This window comes from Colletes gigas, unplaced genomic scaffold (genome assembly GCF_013123115.1).
Source record: "Colletes gigas isolate AHSC1104 unplaced genomic scaffold, ASM1312311v1 Colletes_gigas_Sc00031, whole genome shotgun sequence".
In the NCBI taxonomy this organism is placed as follows: domain Eukaryota; kingdom Metazoa; phylum Arthropoda; class Insecta; order Hymenoptera; family Colletidae; genus Colletes; species Colletes gigas.
The window spans coordinates 1,596,055-1,612,495 of NW_025106660.1; the positions used below are offsets into that span (position 1 = coordinate 1,596,055).

Here is a 16,441-nt window from a genome sequence, read left to right on the forward strand (position 1 = left end):
GTACCGATAGCCGGCCTATCATTGACCAGCCTCCTCGCCGAACCGTTCCACGTTCTCCTTTTCGCCGTCTCTTTCCGACCTACGTGGCCGCGCTCGCGATTATCTCCGTCCCTCCACGAACGCTGCAAACGAGCATCCACGAGCATGCGGCATATATTTTGCGGCCTCTCGCTTCCTTCCCTTTCCCTCTTTTGCTCCTTCTCCCCTGTCTCCTCTCTCGACTCGCCGGACTCGTGCATAGGGACGAACGAGAAACACATGCACGCGAACTCGAGCCACCCTGCACGGTTCTCTCTTGCCTCTTCTCGGTCTTTCTGCATTCTGAATGCCGAACGACAGACCTTGCTTCCAATTCCCCTTCTATTTTACCGATGCCTACCGAATCTTCCAACGATCCTCCGTCCTCTCTCGCTCTCCCGCGTTTTGCTCTTCCCGCGCGCCAACCTCCTTCGTTCGTCGTTCTTCTCTTTTCGCGAAATCATACATGCAAACGCGATCGATAGTTTAGGAATACGGGCCTTTGCTCGGTAAACAGACCGCCGTTACGTTCTCTTTTTTCGTTTTTTCGGAACACTTGCCGATCGGAACGACGGCTGTGGAGCGCACCGGGAGCGACGTTCGATGCTAAATACTATTGTTTCGCGTCGCGTTGCTTCGTGCGCGCTCGAAACAGAATGCCTGCTCGATATTTTTACCAACGTATCGGTACGGATCGATTATCGTATACAGCGAGTAGCAAGATTATTGGCTCCGGGCGTGAATTCGATAGCAATACTCCATATTCCTCTTGTTCTCGTTTCTATCCTGTCGGACATTGTAAGTTTTATTTTGCGTAGATATTTAATCCAGAGTCTCCTATTGTTATTCTTTATCGTTCATCTTCTGTACAATAATTAGAACATAATATAGGGGCATTAATCATTTTTTTTATTATGGAATTACGATGTCCGAGATGAATATCTTCGTGTACCGGAGTCATCATTTGCTGGCACTTCATAAATAATGGAGTATCAGTCTCGCTTATCTTTATTTTCTTCTACATTTATTTGCCTCGTTCTCTTTGCTCGACGCGTTGATTAGTAACTTCGTTACGTTTCCGCGTCGTTTCCATTCCGTTGCATACGCGCGTTCGAAGGGAAACAATCGAGATCCGGGGTCGAAACAGTTACGGAACTTTTTCATCGAGCAAAACAGTTGAAACGAAACTTTTGTTACAGGAGTTCTCACATAGATTCCGACGGGAATATACTCCTGATCAAAATTCTAGCTCGAATCTATCGTGCAACCGATCTAAAAATTACTTAATCAATAACAGAAGGATGTCCACGATTTGTTTATCCGTTTCGCGACACCGTGAATACGATATCAGTCTTCTGTCACTGTTCAGATCTCGAGGAAACAAGGAATCGCGATTCTCGACGGTTGTTGCGATCCCATACAATGTCTGCTCGATTTTATTTGCATGATCGTGTGCTGGTTCCGTGGTCGCGGTAGCGTCCTCCGTCGAAGTCCTTATTCGAAACGGAGCTCATCGCGTATGAATAGCAGGTACGCAATTACGAGAGCGCGCAGATGTCATCGGCGAACAAAGTTGACAAGTCTCGTTGGCCGGGTCCGATTGTCGAGAATTAACGACACGAAAGCGACCAGTGGCCCACGGGGCACTGGTGTTGCAACTTTACAACAACTCTTGTGCTCGTTATTTTTATATCGTCAGCCGTGAAACGGACCGTGTAAACGGTGACCGAGAAAAATGGGGAAAGTCGTTAGACTGAAAAATATTGTGAAAGCGTCAAAGCGTTCGACAAAAGATTCTTTAGTTTTTTTTTTTTTTCTCAAACTTGTTTCACCGCGCTAATTGAGGCTCGGCTATCGGCGCTCCGGTTTATTAATACCGCGACTCGGCTGACCTCCCCTCTGATATCGAATCGTTACAAACGGGCATTAAAGAGTAACTTGCACATCATAAACGCAGCATAGGAGTTCGATCGACGCGACAAATATAATTTTGTTCCAAAAGTGCTCGATCGTTCGAAACATTGAACGAGCGAAACGTTAAATCAGCGTCAATTTTAATGAAAATTTATTAGCTTGTTTTACCATAATGTTTACGTAAACCTTGAGATACGATCGATCGGCGCATACAAATTATCGCGCGTAGTCTATGGTCGCTGTAAGAGTTCCAATTAAAATGCATTCATGATCTCCGAACGATCCACGAGGAACGATCTCGCGGCGATTAATCCAATAGTGGAATTTCTGTATTATATACACGTTGCATGCTAGATTACCTCATACACTACGCACGCGTCGATACGCCGTATTATTGACCGTTGCACGCACGTATTATTACGTGTACCTATTATCGACAGGTTGATTTCCCACTGTATGGAATACATTGTTTTCGCGTTCTCGCAATTCCTGCCGTTTCTTAGACCAGACCTGTTTAATGGAGACCGACCGACCTTGCAAATAGAGAAGTTATTCGTACTTCCAGCGACCGAGGACGCCGTATGTATATCGTCGAAGGCTGTAAGAACCACTCTGCAAGGAATGTGGTTTCTATTGGTCAGAATTTCGACCCCTGAGAGAATGCTGCCTATTGGCCGGATGTAGAATTCAGATTCATTAACATACAGCTACCGAACGGGGTAGAAGAAACTGTAGTCCACGAGTAGACTCGAGAAGCATTCTTACCTAATGATACCCCTCGGGACAGTTCTTTTCAGTTCCCAACAGTAGCTGACCTATCGTTACAACTCCAAGTCGCTGTATCTCAGGAACCAAAGTTCTACAGACGGAAGACCCTTGTTTATCACTAGGCGTCTTCGACCCGGAGAGTAAAAGGGGCCCATAAATTTTGTAGAACTGTTCAAAGTTACACGTGCAAAAATTTTCTACGCTCTACGATTAGATAAACTAGTTGTTACTTTTAGCGTCTCTGAGAAAAATAGGTGTACCGATTTGATAATAGTTTGAAGTCGAATAAATAGATTTGGTATTTGTGTTATCTTATGATACGAGTTCAGAAGAGGATATACTATAGCGAATGCTATTTATATAGAATGATATCTGAAAATGCAGCAGGAGGAAACTGTCAAGTTATTTATAGCGTGTATAAAACCGTGAACTTTACGTGGTATGCGTGTCGTAAGTCATGAAATGGCATCGGTGAACAGCGTCTGTCAATCCCATCGAGACGTTTCAATATTTCCACAGTTTCCCTCTACGTTCCGAGAAAGTATCCCCTCCCCCGCGTCACGTTGGCGCAGCATTTTCCAAGCAGCGTTTCGTACTCCCCGGATCTTTTGACATTCCACCAGGCTCCTAATCTGGCTATCTCAGCAGCTATCTACTATTTATTATTCGAAAGGTATGTCGTACCCACTCCCTTACATGCCCTAATCTGGCGCTATCTGCTGCGCGTTGTTTGAAATCCATATTTCACCGAGTCCTGTAAACAGACTTAATCCGTGTGTTATCTGCTATTTGTTGTTTGAAAGACACTGCTATTTATTATTCGAAGTACACGGGGGTACCAGGCGGCCCAACGCGCAACGGAGCCCCGAAGCGATCTATCATTCGCGCTATTTATTATAGCAAGGGGACGCGTTTAACCGAGTCTTTAACGCGAAGAATGAGGTAGTCGCGCCCCGTACGTGTTCATCGCGACGCCCCTTTCCCGAAAGCGCGCAAAACGATCGCTAGGAGTTTCGCCGGCTCGACATCACCCACCTGGGCGACGATATATCACGCGAAACGAGCCGGGTAGATCGACTTCTTATTGGCTTGGCAACGGAGACCCACGGTCTCCGAGCAACATGACTAATTATTGCTGTCCCGCTTCGGTGCCGTCTAGTTTACCTTTGCAGCGGCGAACGACGCTTTCCCGGACCCCCGTAATTTCTCACGCAAACAACCAGCGTCGCGAGCGGTCCGGTTCACCGCGATTCTCGCTCCTTTTTCGCGATTCACCGGCCAAGATCTCTCCGACAACCCCGAATACGACCGCCGTCGTTGCAACAGATGATTAGGAATTCGCGAATAACTCTTACAAACCCTTTTCACTCTGAGATATTTGGAAGAAAAGGAAAGGAGAGAGCATGCGCTCTGACGACGAGAACGGGAAACGTCACCGATTGATTAGATAAAAATGTCGAACAACGAATAAAGATTATCTCCGCGATTGCCTCTAAATATTCGCGTATCGAGTCCCGGGCGTAAAACGTTCAAGTGCACGAGTCGGCATTGAGCGGTAAAATGGCATAAAAGTCTTGGCGCGTTCGCGCAAATCCGGGTCGTAATCTGAAGCTGCCCGGTCCGCTGTTATCGGGCACGGGCGGTCGAGTATCTGATAGAAGCGGACGGATTCCGTGGAAAACGTTCCGATTTATCGTTTCGCGTTTCCGTTCGAACGACACGCCGGAATAAATATCGTCGACGGCGGCGGGGCTGACGGCCGCTGCCGGGGCGAAGAAAAAATATACGGCCGCAAATATCGCCGTCGCGCGGAGCTGGTGCAAATTTAACGAGAGCGCCGGGACGCAGGCAGGAAGGAAGCCGCACGATAGTCGTAAAAAGGCCCGAGAGATAAACGACGCTGAGGTTTTTTCGTATCTTTTTTATTTTTTACTCTTTTTTTTTCGGCGGTTAGATTAGATCGGTCGTCGCCGCGGAGCAAAGTCCAACGGAGGCGGGCGGCGTTCCGTTCTTTCGTTCACAGCGTCGCGACGCGTCGCCATCGTTTCAATTAATCTCGGGGATCGTTCGAATAATTATTTTTTGTTTTTTTTTTAATATGTATCTATTCTTATCTGACAGAGTTTGTCACCTTTTTATCTAGGTTGCGAACGTACCTCTCTTAGAGATGTTAAAAACGTCTTTCTCTAGGAGTAATTAATGCATAGAGAGCATAGGTTGGAGAAACTTTACGGACGCGGCCGTAGAAGGCAGGCGAGATCAACGCGCGCGAACGATTTCGCGTAACCTGTTACCTGAATGGAACTTTCTAGTTCTTATTTGTCACCGGTGTGTTTCCATGTTTTTTCCCCGCGACACGTTGGTTTGTTTTTTAAAATTCCGTGGGCAGTTCGGGTCCCGATGGAAAGGTGGGTCGTGCCGGTGATCCGTGGGGCACGCGGCGCTCGAATAGACGGGCCCCGGGAGTCATTATCGACGTCGTTTCGCGCGTCGTCCCACTTGGGTCGAGCAAAAAAGCGCGTTCCACGCTTTAGTATCCGGTAAACCTACATCTGGAGGTGCCTCCCATTATGCGAACGGGTTCCCCGAGAATCCATGGCCTTTTTGGTCCACCCTCGACGGCTCCCCGGCCCGTGAAACCCCCATGAAAGGCGAAGGTGAACGGTCGGGTCTCTCTCCGGAGTCAGCGTGAAAAGAGCGCTTAATGAAAGAAAGAAAATGTTTGGAAAGGGCGAAAACGGAAACGGGAACGGTGCGTTTGAGGCCGTGACACGCTTTCAAAGAGACGGACAATGGTTACATCGGTGCCCTCGGCCATAGTCGATTCTTCTTGAAAATTGCGCGCTCGCGTCGTGGGATACGCGATCGGTAGGAAAAGAAAATAGAAAAACGATGGATAAAAACGGATGAACGGTGCGCGAGCGCGTTATTATCATTTGAATCGTGGATCGTCTCCATTCAACCGCGACTTCGCCTCGTATCGATCGCCGCCCCCGTCCCCGTGCTTATGAATTTATTCAAGTTGGATGCCGCTTTAATTGACGACAATTCGACGAAATAGTTTTTATAATTCAGTCGTTTCGCAGGGATGCTTCTTCTCGAGGAGTGTATTGAACGCCCCCGCACCCTTCGTTGCGACCCTCGTTGTATCGGCTCCTCGACGATTTTAAATACTACGTACAATCGTTTCCGGACAGAGGGAACGGTTTCCCTCGTGTTTTCCTATGTGTGCGAATAAGTACGAATTACGCCTCTCCCGCGTAGACGTTTCTTTCATTTCAATAAATCTACCGGAGCTTTATGGAATTAGACCAATCGATCGTAGGAGCATATTCCCTCGGAGTGTTTTCCGATGAAAGAATGGTCGAAGTGGACACGCCATTTCCTATGGAAATATCTCCTCGCTCAAATAATATTAATTTTCATTTTTTTTTTCACCAGGGTTACACCAGCTAAGATGAAGAATTATTTTGATTCGGTGAAACGCCACATTTTATCAATTGAAAGTCCCCATCGATCATAAGTCTTGCGACAAATTCAATGCTCGCGTGTGTAAACCCAAAATGGCGTTCAACAGACATTTTAAACGCTCTGAAAGACATTCATAGCCAGATACACGAACGATACAGATTTAAGTACCTCGTATTTTTGCGTTATTCTACGTTCTCGTAAGTTTCCACGCGTTTACGAACTCTTTTGAATCCGAAAACCGAACAATGTTCCGCACCATTCACCGTGGCCGTGCATTGGCATTAATTCGTACGTGGTATAATTCTACCTTTATTCGAAGTTTCGTAAATCTCGCGTGCAGTCTGGAACGTGAAAGCAAAGTGCTTCTTAATATAACTGGAGTGTCGCTCGCTCAATAAGATGTCAATATCTTTATCCTTTTACCTGCGTTCTTATTCATACGTTGTGGGGCAGACACTCGCGCCTTCCGCTACGGTGCAACTTTACAACCGTCGAGACAATTTTCTGAAACTCAGAAACTTCACTGGCCGAGTATTTAAATATAAATGACCCGATTTCTTTGAAGGGATCGTGGATAAATTAATCCGCAGATAGGACGGAATCGTAGCGAGACGATGTGGGCACTCTGTGTGCGCCTCGAAACCGATGAAATCATTCTGATAAGTAACCATAAAACCTGATCTTGTAAAGTTATGCGAGTAATCCTTATTTTGTCTTTGATGTTTCCAATTATAATCAAAGTGTCAGCCTCTGGCCAATTTGCATTTTCAGGACGCTCGATGCGATCGTATCACCGAAGGTTTTTCTTTACTTTGATATTGAATAAAATTGAAGGAGCACAAAACACGTGATTGTTGGCTTGGGCCGTACGCGATAATATCCAGGCGAGGCGAACGGATATTTCCGTTTCTGATGCAAATTGCTCGCGAGGAATGTGGATAATGTCGAGTAATTTTTGCTCGGCCGTGAGGTGTCTGGTCTAATACAATTCCTAGGTTCTCCTAGGATTGATGTTCCTGTATCCCATCTGTACACGTCGCGATCCGTCTTCGAACGCTGACGCAGGACAGACGAGACGTATAGCGATCCGTCTGCAACGCGTTATAGGAGGCATACACGATATTCCGTGCAACTATCGTCGATACTAGTGCACGAAGGTGGGTTATAGCACACTACCGCGTGGCTGTCTGTCGTTGCAGCTCGTAGTAGGTCTCTTAGGATAAATCGTTACGTCTATGGCCCCTATTAACCCTTTAATTTCACCTTCCTCTATGCGGGTCGGGAAAGCCTTGGCAAACTCGTCGCGAACGAATAAAAATTGATTTCCTTAACGCGTCTGTAACGACTCGTTAAATTTAAGTAAGATTTATGCTTTGGACGATGTAATTTCAAATTTAGAAACAGGCCGGGTTGCAACTCGAGATTATTCGGCGTTAAAAATCATTGTTAAAAAAGATTTTTAAACGTTGTATCGTGTAAACGAATCTTGCTCGTGTCAGATAGCAGACAATTTGTCGCGAACGAAAGGAAAAGAAACACTGCGCGGAGATATATCCAGTCTCCCCCTTGGAGGTTCGTCTCAAAACGTGAATCGCGGGCGATGCTTATTTATTGCGTTAATTACAACGAGCTGTTTTCCCTTGCTATAACGCCTGCAATGGTGCCGCGTTATTGTGAGCCGAGCGGCGTTAGGGGGTGGGGTGGTTGGGCGAGACAAAGAGGGGCGGACACCAGGGTGGGGGAGGTTGTGTTGCGTATCGCCACGAGGGGGTCGTGAGAGAAGACTCGATGCGGTTGTTGCTCGTCTAGCATGGGCGCGAAACTTTTGCTTCTGCCACGTCGTCGAAGCATAGTGGTTAAATGAATTATTTTTTAACGAGGCGGGCATTATACCAGCGACGTCGTTGTTCCTCGCTGTTGTTTCGCGGAAAAACTTGGCGAACGCGTCCCGCTGTACGGGACTTTTTCCTCCTGGCAGCCGCCCCTCCTCCGGACACTCTGAGCGCTTTTCATGTCGCGTCAACCTCGCCGAGTCGCGCCACGACCAACCAACCAACCCTCCCCTCGTACGCCCCTCACCCCCCCTGGTCCCTTTTCCCCTTTCTGGCGCGCACGGTCGTTTGCCGTGGCGCACACACAGGGAAGCGAGAAGAAGCGTACGCGACACCCGTCCCTTTGACTCTTCTCTACGGTGGGCAGGTGAAACCGTAATCGACGCACGCCAGGCACAACTACGCTCTGTTCCCTCCGGGCTGTACGTGTGCGTGTGCGCGCGTATGTGTGTGTGTATGGGTGTTCACGATAGAAGCCTCCAGACGGTGGATTAACCTTTCCACGCTCGAAGACGCGGCGTTCCGTCTCGTTTAATGAAATCACGCGTTAAATGCCGAACGCCGCGGCGAGGAATTACGCGTGCGATAACGAGGGATGAATCCGACCTGCTCCACAATTTTGACCCACTTACGAGGATTTCGCTGGTGATGCAGATTTTTAGAAATTTTGGTCATTCACTTCCTTGGGAATATCCCAAAGAAATATTATTTACGCTTGTCTCGAAGACGAGGTTTAAGAGACTGTGAGATCGCGTGGAGGATCGAGAATTTCTGGTATTGTTGTCAATGTGGTTGTAAATGAAAGGAATTTAGAAAACATACATAGGATTCGAACCCACGACCCGGGGCGCATAAGTCATAGTGACAGAGATTGATATTCGTCTACGCACCTGGATATGCTGGTTTAATTAGTAATATCTCTAAGAGCGTAAAGTTACCGCACCTAATATTTTCCACGTAACGACAGGGACCCGTGATAAAGCGTGCTATAAAAGTAGGTTGAAATCGGAGGAGGACAGGTTGAGCCCTTCCCTCGTAAGCATATGCTAAGTATATATTGTTCCGCGCAGGTGACACACCGCCGAGGCTATTTATTAGGTACAAGAATTAAACCACTGTTCAGGAATTACGTGAATATAGTAATTTCACACGGCTGCATTACGATAATCTATTAAGTCGGCAACAGCTGGCGCACGCCGGTCAGTTCGGTTCTGTAAGGGAACCTACAAGGTGTGCCGATAATTTGGGTACACTGCGCGTTAATATCGCGAGGAGGCTCGCTCGAAATCTTCTGGTGCAACCAGAATTTAATTAAAGGTACGAATTTACTCGGGACGCTTGCATTAACCCGCTGCATCCGATAATTATGCAAACGTTTCGTTCCGTCGACTCGATAATACAGAATTGAATTTTTCCGAAAATTTTTAAGACTACTTTCTTGACTTTTAATTATATTTTTCTACCACCCTTAAATTTCGACAGTCATGTAACCCCTTCTCGAATTTCATCGTCCACCCCCGTTATCCTCGCAATCTTTTTCTCATTTTCCTGTTTCCTCCCAATGCTTCGTCCCTATCATCCCCAGCAAGTCATCAACCCTCCTCCTCCTCCCGGAGCTTTACATTTCCACGCTGGAGTGCTCCAGTATTTTCACTCTCTTTCCCACATAATTCACATTTCCTTTCGTCCAAATCCTCCCAATACCTGCTACCATTTTCTTCGCCACTCAACCTTGCCATGCTCGTATCTTCTCTCGTATTCCACTTTCTCCTTTAAATACCTCGAAAAGCCAACCACCCTCGCGTTCTTGTATCTCAGTGTGTTCTAGACTCCCTCAGTTCTGTCCATTCTTTCCCGTTCTTATACCTACTCGTCTCTAGCAACAAAAAAATAAGTCTCGGATTATTTATTTTTTTCTTATTACAAATTACATCCGGCGGACCAAATTTTCCACTACTGTTCCCCGAAACACAGCGATCCATTTCTGAAATATGCTATGCACGCGATGCTTCAACGTCTGTCCCCGTTTCGATGCTTCTACTTGTCGACGATAACGTTCACGAATTAACAACGAATTACAATGGCGCGCAACGCCACGGTACCAAAGGACAATTAACCGCGCATTATTTCTCATAACGCAATACGCTCTTCCCGGGGAGTTGTTTACCGCGCCTACGATTTTCGACTCGTCGAGGCAAGAGTAAATTAAGCGCGCATTACTCTTCGTGAGCGTAAAATATATCCTCCCGCGAGTTGTTTACCGCGCGTAATTCTGAAACCGAGGCTCGCCGAGCGAAATTTTTCGCCCGGTTTCGCGCAACGCTCGCCTCGATTATATCCTCCCACGCGTGGCTTTCCTACGCGCGAGGCCCACTTTTTATCCCGGTTACACAATTCCGCATAATTTTGCTGCGGCCCCGTCCCACAGCACGTGTGCCATTTTAACAACCCAACTTCGCTTTGCAGTATCTAGAACTCGTTATCAAAGACCCCTTTTTATACCAATAATTATACAAACATTTTCCCCCTTCAAATAATATAATATTAGTAATTCTAGTTGTTTCAATTTTTCGTGTTTTGAGAACTCAGCGGGGCATTTTTTGGCTCACCGATGGCCCAAAGGGTTAATTAATCGGTGATCGGTTATTGCTCGCGTTATCGTGTCGCGAGCAGCGAAGTTCAACGTCGAAAGTATTATGATATTATCCATTTAGCGTGGCTAGAGTGGCGTGGTATCGGAGTGTGCGTGTCAGTGTGGGCCGCGCGATTCACGGAATACCGCTCGCGGACCACGTATCTGCATAACGGGTGTGCGGCTGAAAAGGGAGGAAAAAAAAAATGGGCAGCCGTGGTCGTGGTCGTCGTCTTCTCCGTAGCCATGCGAGTTAACACCAGTTGCGGGACGACTCCCTCCTTTCTCTCTGGTTTCTCCCCTCCGTTCGGTTGGCGGCCGTTTGCTCGGTTGTTTCGCCTCTACCTTCCGCTCCTCCGTGCCTCATCCTCCGCTTCTCTCCCGTTTCGTTCGACTCTGACCAGCCCCGGCTGGAATCTGCATCGAAACGCAGATAGAAGAGGAACGTAGGAGCGAGAAAGGCTGAGGGCTAGGTCCCCTTCGAAAGGTCAGGAGAGCTCCGTGAATCCTGGCGAGATCGGCGATCGTAACTCTTCGAAGGAGGAGGAATCCGTGGTTCGGCTCGGTTCCACGAACGATAGATAAATAAAGGAGATAGCGGTCGAAGGGAAAGAATTGTTCCTTTGTTGTCTCCCAGTGGCTCCCGTGGCCGGCGACGAAGCACGCGGGGACACGCGATGGAAATTGAAGCAACAAAATAAAGAGCCGATTCAGAGTGTTGCTTGCAAACGAGAGGCCCTCCAGTGTGACGCTCGACTTTTTAATGGGATTTTGCGCAACGATAGTCCTCGAAACACTCCAACTAACGATTAGCGGTTTCGCGAGTATTTTACGTCGAAATTATTCATGGTCCCCTCGCTTTTCAATGGGATTTTCCGAAACCTTGTTTCCAAATATTTAATTTCAAAATTCTCGGGTGTTACGTGGCGCCCTCCCCCATTGGGATTACGCTCGCGTTTCTTATGGTAGAATTTTTCGTGTGTATCTTACGATCTACGCTCAAACCTTTCGCTGCAATGGAGGTTGCCGACAGCGTGCTGGCTGCTATGCGGGCCAGTCGAGCCGCGAGTTTATACTTCGACGCGTGTAACATCTGCTGCTTTGCGTATTATGCAAATTAACGGTAGTTTTTTTAATTTTAAACAATATTTACAGTTGCTCTCGCTGATAAAAAATGTGAATACGCAACGAGTAAAAAATGTTTGACACTATACGTTACGAAATTATAGGATAATGAAAATAAATCAAAATTTAAAGGAAACCCTTTCCATGGTTAAAATGGATCGTGCACGAAATGCACAGCCCTATAAGGACCCGCGAAGCGACGCGCGGCGTTAGAATGCCAAAAGGGTTCTCGCCGCCTCCTCGTAGATGGTGCTCGATGACGCGCCAGCGCGGGCCCTTTTGAATCCTCGTGGCCAGAAGGTAACACGAAACTGGTAAACGTTACCCGGGGCTTTTTAAGGCTCTTGCGGATCGGTCCTAGCGAACCTGGCCGCGATAAAGATCGAGGAGGCACTTTGTCGGGTCGGTGGCTCCGCCGAGTGCCGGATGAAATTTGCGGCGTTTTCCTCGCGGTGTCGCGTTACGCCGCAGAATCCTTAGAAAAAGTACGGAACCATGGCAATAAACGTAACCCGACGGTGCTCTTTGTCTTACCGCCGGCTTCGAGGAATCTTTGAGCGGCTCGAAATAAGTAGCTTCCCTTTTGTACGGGCGATCATTGCGCGGGGAAATATCGGGAGAAGGTTCGGGGGAAAAAGACGATACGCGGAGCGGAACTGGCCAGCGACAAAGAATAGGATTGGGTTTCACGAAACCGCGGTGAATTTCAGTAATCTCCGAATACACTCGGTCCGCCGACCACGTTCCAGGGATCTATATTTCACCGTCTCTGTACCGGTGGATTGATTTTTTTCCCGCTAGCGGAAACCGATACCTGACACTGGTTAACGCGCAGTTCGTCGGACGTTTAGTTTATTGCCGTCGAATCGCCGGGCAGTTTCTTCGCTTACCGTTTAGGAACACGGAATATATCAAAATAGAGAATTTTTTCTGATATATTTTCGATCGATTACACATCGTTCTAAATATCCGCGATAGCGAAACCACGAGAATATCGTACGCGTATAGTTTGGCGTTCGAATTTCGCCCTCCGCGTGCCATTGTTCGACGGAATCGTGAAGGAGGAATCGAGAGTTTGCAATCGGTGTTTAATCAAAACGCGAGTTTAATTATTGGGTTTCGTTCCAGATGTGCTTGTCGAGCTCGAGTGTAATACTCATCTGGCATAACGGTTCGATCGTTTGAACAGTTTGCAATTACACGATATTTGATTAACGTATAATTAGTTTAAACAGGCTGTCTGTTTAGATAAGGCACGGTATAGCAGAAGCTTCTTTGCGCGGTGCGCGTGATATATTATTCCTTGTTTCGATTCGAAATTATCGCCACGACAAAATCCAAATTCTATTTCATCTAAAACGCAATTTGTAATGTACAGAAAATTGAACGAGAACGAGTATAACTTGCTAAAGAATCTTTAGTATGTTTGGTCGTCGAATAGAGCCGCGGTGCGTGACAATGGTTTTTGGGTTAGGTCGAAATTTTGCGTTTTAGTGATCTCACGGGAAGCTGTTGGGTCGATAGCACCGGCAGGGTCGAAAAGCTTCTCTAAGGGGAGTACTGATGGTGGGTGGAATAACGGTGGTTGGAATGGTGGTGGTGGAGTGGCGGCCCTATCGACCGTGTGCCAACGAGGAACGTCGTCACCGCACCATAAGATTTTCCATTACGGTCTTCCCTTCGCATTGGTATCTACGAGGATACACCGCATACTTCCTGCAGACGGTTCAAATTTTCTTCGAATCAATACCAACCCGCCATTGTTCGCCCGAATTTTCGAACTTCGTCCGTCTTTGTAAAGGCCACTTCTTTCCACTCGCAAACTCACCCCCTTTTTTAAATATTTCCCCAAACGGAAGATACAATTGTAATTACAAAATGGTGCACTGGTCGTTTTCAATATATTTTAAAAAGTCGATTGGCAGGAAAAAATTGCAGATAAATGGCGATCTAATCGTCACGAACGAGCTCTAGGTACTTACTTAGGATCCTTGCACAGTACTCGCGTGTTAAATTACGTCATGCCGTCAATCTGTTAACACGTTCGCGTTGTGCAACCAGATGTCTCGTTTTTTCCTTTTACGTTGGGCCAAGCACCACGTTTGGAAGAAAATACTCTAGTAGTAGCACCGAAAGAACATTTCGTAGTATACAGGGTGATTCTAGTAGTTGGGTCAGGCTACGGTTCTTGTCCAGCGAATTGATAAAAGAATAATTGTAAAATTCTTGAAGCTCGACAATTAACTTTGAACTAAATACGATCTCTAGTTGTTGGATGAAACCAATGAACGTCTATCCGAGGTTTCATTAACATCAACGTTCGAAGGCTCGTACAGTGTTTCTTGGTGAAGGGATTCCGCGAAAAACGAGCCTCGAAACGGTGGTCGATTCGTTTAGCACGGTTGAACAGACGGCCACCGATGGCTGGTTTCGTGATAACCGGCGGTCGTTCCGCGGAATCGAGATCGGCTGAACACAGAGTCTTAATTAACGTTTTCCTCGCGAAGCCGTAGAAGAAACAGCATCGCGAACGACGAAGAAACGACCTCGTAAGTTCCTCTATTGGTCAACGGACCGATCGGTACAGTTCGCTTTGTCTGCGATCAATCAACCCTTTCCCTGTCCGTGCACCGTACACGGTGCACGGGATACCTATTTCGAAGCAGCCACCTGACCGAAACCGACGCGTTAGAGCAGTGCCTCTCAATCTCTAGGTCCTCTCCTAAAATTGGGCCTGACTTCATCATGGAACGTCTACAAAGTTTCAAATTTTTTTAAATTAAATTCTTGGTAATGTCTTATATTAAAAAAAAAAAATTGTACTCGTATCGTTGGGATCGAAATTAATTTTCATTTGGATAGTGAAGTCGAGTTTTACGAGGCACCAAAGAGATTCAGGAGCAAAGCGTGAAGAGTCGAAGCAGCCGTCGCGAGAGTTGACAGTGAAAGGGTTGAACTGTCCAGTTCTGTCGGAGGCGACCCGTACGGAGAGAGGCAGGGGAAAATAAGTTTTCTTTGCGTCGCAGAAGGAGATTCCGGTTGCGTCCTCCGTCGTGCATACGGTAGGTACCGGTGTTGTTCCATAGCGGAGAAACCGTCGTCGGCGAACAGGTTCTTTTTGCGCGCGGCGGTTTCGAAAAACCCACCGTTTCCATAAACGAGCCGCAAAATAATGACGTACTTGCTCTCGTCCCATTCGACGAGGTGTGTTTTTAGTTTGCACGCGCGGCTAACCGGGCGACCGACTCCCGTTTCAATCGCGTGATAAGGCACCGCCGTGTTCGACACGTCGTTAGCCTCCGCATCGATACGGTACGTATCGATCGGGGGCGGTTGGATCTGCCCCTAATAATTCGATGCTCCCTGCCATTAAAACGAGAAACATTAATGCGCAATAAATGCTTAATTCGTTCGCCGTTCCACTGCTTTCGTTTGATTCTGACCGTATTTTTTTTTAATTCTGTTCCAGGTGCGTAGCCATACTCCCATTCGTACGGTGTCGATAATTTTTGCGGGATGACACGGGGTAAGTGTTTCTACCATTATTGTAAATGGAGGGGATCGTCAATTGGTGAAGTGAACTTAGCAATGAGTGACACTGGAGGGGAAAGTAACTGGTAGTAGTGAACCATGTGCAGCGGAGATACACTGTGTGAGTCTACTTTTCATTGGATTGGTTACCTTTATTATTGCACCAGCCTATCATTCCTAAGACGAAGCGATTAACGACCCTCGGTTTCATAAGTATGCAGTGACAATTTTAGGATCTAATACATCATCCTTGACGGGCAAACCAATCTATATTCTATTCTATCCATCTATTGTATATGCTTAAGAGAATAAGCATTTTCTAATAGCCACATTGCCCCGAGCACGTGGCTTCAGCCAGCCCAAGGCATCGTTTGGTAAGGTCTTGGCTCGATGGTTTGCTTTTTCGGGGCTCCAGGCCTCCCTACTTCCGGTTCGAATGCTACCAATCATTCTCTGTTAGAACCGTGTCACGAATATGAACGATTAGACTGCGGATCTTATGCAAATTTATATTTTTGGTAATAGAATTAATGAAATGGGCGCTCTGTAGTGATAATTTGCAATTTTTCACGTATATCTCGTACGATTTGATACCAATCGCTAGTATCGTTCTAATCTGAAGATCGGAGATCGCTCGGGGCGACGATAATATTTCGAAAAAGTCGCGATGTTTGCGGGTATCGAGAACGCAGTCTCAGCCTTCCATCGAAGGTTTCTGTCCGTGATAAAATTAGATTGCGATAGTTTTTTGTTCGGCGTTGAAAGGATTGTGCTTCGACGTGATACTGAAAGGGGGCAAGTGAAAGGTTTATGAATAAAACGTAAATATTAGTGGCGTAAAATTCTATCACGGCGTTTCTGCACACCGGAAGAAGAATTACGTTTCGGTCCAGGCATATCAACCTTATTTTTTACTCGGATTCCACGAATATACAATTATTTTAACTTTCATTTCTCGACCGTACCAACACCATAACACCGTTGTATTATCAGCTAACATCTGTAGAATTAATTTTTATTTTTTCAAGAATTTACTTACTTTCTAAAGTGGAAAACAAAACGGCAACAACTTTTCGAGCTGACATGAGGGATTAGAATAACTTCGTGTAGACAATCGTCGCGATAAAATTTGAAACAGTGTAGCGATAGG

General features: G+C 46.7%; 1 protein-coding gene across 1 annotated transcript in view; it reads left to right on the forward strand.

Moving 5' to 3' along the window:
• The window catches only part of LOC122402032 (frizzled-2-like), a 44,815-nt gene that overhangs the window by 567 nt on the left and 27,807 nt on the right, over nt 1-16,441 (forward strand). The gene's annotated exons all lie outside the window — the stretch shown is intronic.